General features: G+C 38.2%; 1 pseudogene; it reads right to left on the reverse strand.

Moving 5' to 3' along the window:
* Positions 1–3,108: 3,108 nt before the first annotated feature.
* Positions 3,109–4,107, reverse strand: LOC143885882 (uncharacterized; annotated as a pseudogene).
* Positions 4,108–9,047: the final 4,940 nt, after the last annotated feature.

A 9,047-nucleotide genomic window follows, 5' to 3' on the forward strand; every position in this document is an offset into this window, starting at 1 on the left:
CAGACTAGTTTTTAAAGCTTCTTGTGTGATTATTTAAATTCCAATGGATTATAGATTTTAGGACACCCTATATGCCCTAACTAAATGCAGGTTAGCCCTAAGCTAATGCAGGTGGTTCCTATAATCTATGTGTAGCTAGGCTGTATATCCTAAGGAAAACAGTAGGATCTATCGCATCTTAGACCTAGTCATCAATTGGCGATGTGGATCGCCAACTGACCGGACGGAGGCATAAAACTCCTAACTAGGACTCACTCCTAACTCTAACACAAACAAATAAAACACACAACAAACAAACAACGAATGAGGGAGTAACTCCCGACTCAAAAACTCTCTAACTAGGTCAACCACCTAACTCTAAAGGAAGATCCTTTCGAAAAAATAATATTTTGAAAGATTTTTGTAATTTTGAAAGATTTAAAATGCTTATTTTTAAAAGTTTGGCTGGACTTGGGATGTGGATCCCAAGCTGCACTACGTACCCTGTTGAAAGGGATCAAGCCAACGTAGTTCGGAAACGATTTTCCTAACTACTTCTAAATGACTCAAGATTTTTGAGATTTTTAGCTTTTCAGATGTTTTTGATATTTTGGTTGTTTTATAGTATTTTTTGAGTTTTTGATGCAAGAGGACTGAATCCTATCATCATAAGGGGAGGACAGACTCCTGAAATCCCGCAAAGGTTGGACAGCATCCTATGCTTTGCGGGAGAAAGAACAGAAACACGACTCTGCAAGGGTTGGACAGCATCCTATACCTTACAAGAGCGGATAGAAAAACACAAGATTTGATGAGAGGTTGGATAAAATCCTAACCCCTATGATGATAGGACTGAAACCTGAAAGAAAGATAGACTCTCTAGCTAAGGACAGACTCCTAGGCAAAGGACTGACTCTGAAAAAAGGATTCTAAGAAGGAGGTGCTAATGAGACAAAGCCTGTCTCCTAAAAGAAAATGAGATAAAGAAGGGTGCTAGTGAGACTATCAAGCTAAGATAAAGCTCACAAGTAATAAGGAAAGACCTTGTGCATATTTGGCAAAGATAAAAACATCCAGCCGGGCCGGACAGCTACCTAGCCCTAGGGTGCAACAAATGTGCAACCCAATACCCGTAAGGGTAAGGGGTATGATGCCAAGCCGAGTAGGATGTTCTCCCAAAACCAAATGATGCACAAAGAGGAAGATGCTAATGAGACTGGGCAAGTCTCTTAGACATATAGGTAAGATAGAGAAAAATACTAACAAGGAAAAAGAGACCTTGTGCAAATTTGGCAAAGGTAAAACACTCAGCCGGGCCGGACAGCTACCTAGCCCTAGGGTGCAACAAATGTGCAACCCAATACCCATAAGGTAAGGGGTATGATGCCAAGCCGAGCAAGGTGTTCTTCCAAAAACCAAGAGACGCACAAAGATGAGGTTTAGCACCTATGAGACTAGAGGCAATCTTCTAGAGGTTAACTTAGGTTGATTCATTAATGAGACAATGCCTGTCTCCAAAGATTTGGATCTAAAAGACTAGGCAAGTCTTTTGAGAAAATAGAATGCTATTTGGACTGTGCAAGTCCCCTAGAGATAGGCTTGGGCTAGCGCCTTCATCGCCCTTTCAACGAGAGGGAATTCTAATATCAAAGAATCTTAACAGAAATCTATAAGACTGTGTTAGTCTATCAAAAAGAGAAGAAAAGGCTATCAGATAATCGTAAATTTTATTCTAAAAATAAATCAATTGCCAAGCAAAGAAAAATATACAATCTAATAGCAATCATAAAATGATAAATAACATTAATTAGTCCAGACCAGCCGCTGGATAGCCTAATAAAGTAAAAACAACATCAAACACTTCAAAACCATCCACAAACCCCAATACGGGGACTCCAATGAAATCAGATGATGCCAAAGTAATCATCTGATATCATATACACATGATAATATTTCTAATCCCGCCTTGAGATCAGACAGTACTCATGTCGATAATATCGAATAGAGTAGTCATCTGATCTCCTTCTTCCTATTAAACAATTTAATTAAATAAAATAAATAATGAGTATAAGAAGCTTTGAGATAATCATACCTGAATAATCCATTTATCTTCAGAATCTAACTCAAAACTATAAGATGAAAGAGAAATATTAAATTTCCAACAGATTATAGAAACACATTAAATGATATTTGCATCACCCTAAAAGATGGGCTTGGGATAACTCCTTCATCGCCCTGGCAATGACAAGGCTCCTAATGAACAAATTTTTGTTGCCTCCACCAAAGTCAAAGCAATTGATAAAATGAGATATGAATGAGATCATTTTAGTACAAAATATCATTTCATTAACTATTTTTTGTCTAAGACATTCCATCAACCAAACGGTTCATTTTACACACTGTTAATCAACAAATGTATAACTTTTGAGCAATGATAAGTAAACATATTCACACCCTTGTACATGCAAATCCCACATTACAGTTGCTTTGCCAACATAATCCCCAAACTCTAAACGGTTAGTATCCAAGCATATCACAAATTCACTTACATAACCAAAACTTGATAGTCAAACACACAATACCTTGTCTCAATTCAAAACGCCAATTTTAGCGGCAACAAATGCATCATTAACATCACATATCATATAACGCTATGTTTTCTTGGCATTCACTATATATGATTATTTGACCCATGGAATTTAGAAACATCAGCCATAAAACTGTCCTTCATCATTCTGAAACTCCTCAAGATTTTAGATAGCATAACTCACTGTGTAAATATGCTAGTCAAGGCATGAAATGCGCAACCCTTTAGATATCACAATTATACAAGTAACAGCATGGCAGAGCAAACACAAATAAATAAAATGGCTTCATCTAATGGAAATACTAAGAATCTGCTAAAGTTACACAAGCAATAGCCAAGACAATGAAATAGATATACCTGTGCTGTTAGCATCTGGCGAAGGCCATGAACGACGAGTAATTAGCCATAATACATGTCTGGAGAGCTTACCGGAATTCCGCTCAACACCAATATATCACCAGATGTTAATGGGAAAGAACACTAAAGAATCAGCTAGAGGAACGACAAACTCCATCGATCCACTCCATTCGCCATCAATTTGCCTAACACCTGGTGGCTCTCAAAGTGCAACAAGATGGTTTGATTGAGCAATAATGCCAGGCCTCCTTGTATTTAACATCACGACCAACATCAAATTCCTCTGAGTTTTCGCTTTCTCGTGTATCCGGCATCTCTCGAATCCAAAAATGCACAGATCGGAATCCAGCCTCTTCCAAGCAATCCTTGATTTCTGGCAATGATCACAGCCTCCAATTATAGCAAAATGCATGGCGAAGTGTCTGCTGCTTCTTTCCAAGATGAAAGTGGAGGCTAATTCTTGTTGTGCGATTTATAATATCAAACTCAGCTTGCTCCTAGACATATGTAAAACTTGAAAAATCTCCTTTTAAGCCTTAGCTTGCACTGCCTTTGGAGGCAGCAACAGCTGTAATTGAAAGCACATACGATGTCTCTAGCTGGCAGTGAGCAGTTTTTTTTTTTTTTTTTTTTTCTTAACCTCATAATCAATAGAATTGCCAGTGCTCGCTTGATTAGTAGAGTGGGATTCAATAACCTCCTCAGCAGTCTCTGCACACCCTTCACGTCCATTCAAACTTATGTTTTCAACGAGATCTTGAAGTTTGTATCTCACAAGGCTGGCCTCAAAAGGTTGCAAAACATTTCCATGGAACAGGGATATTCAAGAATACCCATCAGGCCCGATCTTATTCACATTGTTTTCCAGACACCACGTAAGGGCCTCAAGGTCCAAATCAAACTCCTACAGCAGTTCTTCTCGGATCAATACAGAGCCATTCTATACTTAAAAGAGCAGTTCCACAAAAATCTTCTTGTAAATGAAGAGGCAATCTCCCGCCAACATGCAATAGAAAGAACTTCTGCAAATAGCTAATGTCTCCTGTCGACGACTGGACGGATTTCTGATAGAGGAGGAATTTGGAAGGAATTGAATCGATTGGAATCAACGGATTTTCAGGGGTATTGTCGATAGATTTCTCAAGATCTACGATTTTTCTACTGGTGAAAAATAGAAAATCCATTTTCTTTCTCTAACAGGAGAAATGATAGGTTCAAGAGAATATTTTGGCCATAGTGATTACTGGCAGCGAGAATCGATACTCCAGTATTCAAAAAAAATCAACGAGAAAATACATCGATTAGAATCGAAATATTCAACAAGAACCCTAATTTCAAACAAAAGAAAACCATTTTTCCTGCTCTGCTCTTTGTTTTTCAGATCTTGGTTGAAAATTGATTGAAACTGAATGAAAGTTATCCAAAATTAGGGAAAACTGAAGTTAAGGATAGAGATGAGCAGATTTGAGTTCGAAATGTATGGATCTAGAGCTTTATTTGATCGGAGAGTATGATCGGAAAAAGTAAGAAAGGGGAAGAGATCTACACCTGGAGGTCAGAGATCCGGCGCCAATCTCACCGGAGAAGAGGATCGGAAACTATGGAGCTTGCCGGAGAGATCAAATCTGGAGAATTTATTTTTACCGGCGAGAATGAATCAGCCAGCCGGAGATTCGTCGGAATGGAGGACAGATTCTGGTAACAATGAGGAAGAAGATAGCATTGAGATGGTTGAGATCGGCAATGGAGGAGCGAAGATGGCCGGAGGGATCGGAGAATATCTAAACGAGAAACCCCATTTTCCCCTCTCTGCAGATCTAAGGGTTGGATTGATCGGAGTTAGGCCGGAATCCGATTGGATCGATCGGAGAAGATGAAGACGAATTGACAAGATCTTGCCTGAGAAAATGGATCGTGACCGGAGCTTCGCTGGAAAAACCATCGGAGAAGAAGAGGGAAATGGATTTAAGGTTTCAGATTTTCTCTTTTTCTCTCTGAGATTTTTCTAAAATTTTCAGACGAAAATGAACTCTCTCCTCTGTTTTTGCCCGATGGATTTTTTATATATAAGAGAGTGATAAATTCGACCCCTTTTTCTTACTTGGACAACCACCTCTAGGATAATCTACTCCCCTTTTTGGTTTACACTACAGTCTTCTCGCGGTTCGTTCGCTAGGCGAACGCACTCCGATTTTGACGAAATTTTGCAAGGAGCTTGGTAGGATCCTACGCTAGCTTAGGGTGAAGTTTGGGGCCCTATCTCAATGATTTAATGGGGTTTTACACAAAATTGGAATGTTTAGGGCATGGTCAAAATGGGGTGTCTACAGATATCCCCTTAACTATAGAGAGGCGATGTTAGACATCAATGCGAGAAAATGGTTAGATGCTATGAAATCTGAAATGGACTCTATGTATTCCAACAAGGTCTGGACTCTAGTCGATCCACCAGAGGGTATTAAGCCCATTGGATGCAAATGGATCTTCAAGAGGAAGAAGGGCCCTGATGGAAAGGTGGAGACCTACAAGGCACGGCTTGTGGCAAAGGGTTATATTCAAAAGGCTGGAATTGATTCTGAGGAAACCTTCTCACCTGCAGCTATGTTAAAGTCCATCATGATTTTGTTAGCTATCGCCGCACATTATGATTATGAGATCTGGCAGATGGACATCAAAACCGCCTTCTTGAATGGAATTGTTCAAGAAGATATTTATATGGTCCAGCCAGAGGATTTTGAAGCTACTGGAGAGGATAATCAGAAAGTGTGCAAGTTGTAGAGATCCATTTATGGATTAAAGCAAGCATCTCGCAGTTGGAATCATCGTTTTGATCAAGCAGTCAAAGAGTTTGGCTTCTTTCAAAATATTGATGAGGCTTGTGTATACAAGAAGGTCAATGGGAGTGCCAAAACCTTTTTGGTTCTATACGTGGATGTCATTCTACTCATTAGGAATGATGTAGGAATGTTATCTAACATAAAGTTATGGCTTTATATTAGGACTTAAATTATTTAGGGACCGAAAAATAGGAAGCTTGGGCTATCACAGGAGGCTTGCGTAGACAATATATTGGTAAGGTTTAATATGGCAGATTCCAAGAAGAGATTAATCCCTTTCAGGCATGAATAAAGTTTCCTATGCTTCGGCTGTGGGAAGTCTTATGTACGCCATGTTATGTACAAAGCCAGATATCTGTCATTCTGTAAGTGTAGTCAACAAATATCAGTCAGACCCAGGTCCTGAGCATTGGACAGCAGTTAAACATGATTTTAAATATCTTAGGAGAACCAAACATTATTGTTTGGTTTATGGGGCAGACGAGTTAGTCGTTTCTGGCTTTACAGACGCAGACTTTCAGTCTGATGTTGATGACATGAAGTCTTCTTCAGGTTTATTTTTACTTTGGCTAGTGGAGCGATATCTTGGAGGAGTTGTAAACAAGACACCACAATAGATTCTACCACTGAAGCAGAATATATCACTGCCAGTGAAGTGTAGACACCCCCATTTTGCTACACTTTAAAAGGCAAAAGATTTGGTAGTTTGTCAAGTCTCGAGTCCATATTCCGCAATAGATTAGGCATCCATGCACTATAGGGTAGATTTCATCTCATTTTAGGTGTTTGAAAGTTGATTCGCAATCCTAAAGGTTTCTAGGGTGTTCCAATGGTATCTGGAAGATGAAATTTCAAGTTTCTGAGTAAGCGAAAAAATCTGTTATTTTTAGAATTTTCAAGGTTACCCTCATTTTTGCCCATATTTACACTACAGGGGTATTTTAGTCATTCCCGATGTGTCTCGTATGACCCATGAGTTGTGTCTGAGAAATCTATAGCGACTCCATGAATTTTGAAAAAAGCTGCTATTTTAAGAATCTCAAGGTTTTTCCCATTTTGTGTAACTTGGGGTTGTCTTGGTCATTCCTGGTGTGCCTAAAGATTATCTCTAAGGTATGACTGAAAAATCCTCAAAAATTTCAAGTATTTTAAGGTACCTGTTATTTTTAGAAACTCATAGGGCATCCATATTTTCATCATCTTATAAATATTTCGACCATTTCCTATATATCCAAAATCATCTTGAGGGTATGGCTGAGAAATCATGAGTAATTTCATTAGTTTTGGAAGACCTGCTAAATTTGGATTTCTCAGGGTTTCCCTTATTCTTGCACTCCAGGGGTATTTTGATCTTTTCCAATATGTTTCATTTGAACTCTAGGGTGTGTCTAAGGAATCTTAGATCATTTCATGAATTTTGGAAGGCCTGCTAAATTTAGAGTTTCTCAGGGGTTTCGCTTGACTTGGAAATTTTGTGTCAAGGGCATTTTGGGTATTTTCAGGGGGTACCAAATGATCCTGTTTGATATTCCCAGCAAAATGACTCAATTTTAAATGTTTCTATTTTTGAAGTTTGACCACAAAGACTTTTCATTTTTAACTTTCTCCTTCAAGGGGTGAACCAATTTGAGGGTACTTTGGTTGCATTTGAATGTGTAATGGTCGAATAGGGGTATTTTGGTCCGAAAAATTATTTTTCCTAAAGGGGGTGATTGAACCATATGTCGATGGTGCACCATAAATGTCATATGGGTTGGGTTCATCAATAAAAATTTTAAATTTAAAGGATTTTATTGAATTTTCATTAAAAAAAAAAACCCAAAATACATGTCATAAGGCCCATTGGATTAAAGCCCACAAGGTGGGGATCCATGTGGACCCACCCATGTGGGTCGGCCACATAAGTAGGCGCCCCACATGAGGAGGCCACATGTAAAAATGTCCAACATGGGAAGAGGTGATTGGTGACATCATATTTGTTTTGAAAATATAATAAAGAAATAAAGAGTTATAATTAGAAAGGGCTTGTGTGGTCAGGTTACTAAAACGGCCATAACGTTTTACCTTCTCGTCCAACAAATTTACAAAATATACTTGTTTCGAACGTCTCGAAAATATCTACAACTTTTTAGTTTATGACGTTTCCTGAAACAACATCTAAATAGGTCAAAAACGAGCTCAAACGTTGGGAGCCCTTTTTGGACGAAAACCATTCATAGAACCTAGTTTCCTATGTGAGATGGCTTCTAGATTGATCTTGAAGGATCTCTATTGTGTAATTTAGCATTGCTTAGCTTGCAAGAAATAAGGTTTAGAAATAAGTTCAGTATGAAAATCAAAGAATGAGAAAGTCAAAACACAAATTGGAAAATAACTAAAGATGGGAGCTCTCAATGGGAAATTACTATTTTTCTCTTAACCCTAACTTTTTCTATAAAAACAAAGCAAGCACAACCTTTATTTTTTCGCTAGAAAATTCATCCCTTTCTCTCTTCCTCCTTGAAATTCATTCATCTCTTTTGTTGCTTTGGTGTTCATCTCTTCCACTTGGTTCTTCACAAAGTGCTTTCACATATTCAATACATTCAACATATTGGAGGCTAGTTTATGATTCTTTAAGGTTTCTTTTACGATTAAAAGGGTAAGTCAAAGCGTATATCCAAGGATTACTTACCCTAGAGACAATGAGAGGTGGCAAGGTTGGTCTTTTAAAACCCACTTTTATATAGTTTAAACTAGGAGCATGCTAGGATTTCTAGACATCCCATTTTGACCGAACCCTAAGCCTTTATTTTTAATAAAAATCCTTTAAATAGGTATTTTAGAGTCCCAAATTGTACCCTAGAGTAGGTTATGATCCCCTTTAAAAGTTCGTTAAAATCCGTAGTGTTTTGCCTAGCAAAATGGTGTAGTCCGTAGTGTAGTTAGGATTGTAGTGCAAAAAGGGGTGTGAAATAAAAAAAAGAAAAAAAAGAAGAGGGTATGCCAATATCAGTTCTTTAAGGCAAAGTCGTTGTAAAGAGGATAAAATACAAGCTTTGAAGGTGTGTTTATCAAATGTCATTATGCCAACATCATTTTTCTAAGAAAAAGCATAAGGGGGTGTCACTGAGTTAAAGTGGTGTCAATATCAACCTTGCATATAATTTGCTAAAGAGGAACAATCCAATTGGTGTGTAACTACTAAAGCAAAGGTAACACATCAAAGAGGGCCTAAATATATCATTTCCAAATGGAGGGTGGCTCATCGAAGAAAGAGGGTGCCCATGCTAAGTTGCTATGTACAC

This window comes from Tasmannia lanceolata, unplaced genomic scaffold, assembly GCF_043159265.1.
Source record: "Tasmannia lanceolata isolate RefF3 unplaced genomic scaffold, GAP_Taslan_0.1 ptg000011l, whole genome shotgun sequence".
Lineage (NCBI taxonomy): Eukaryota > Viridiplantae > Streptophyta > Magnoliopsida > Canellales > Winteraceae > Tasmannia > Tasmannia lanceolata.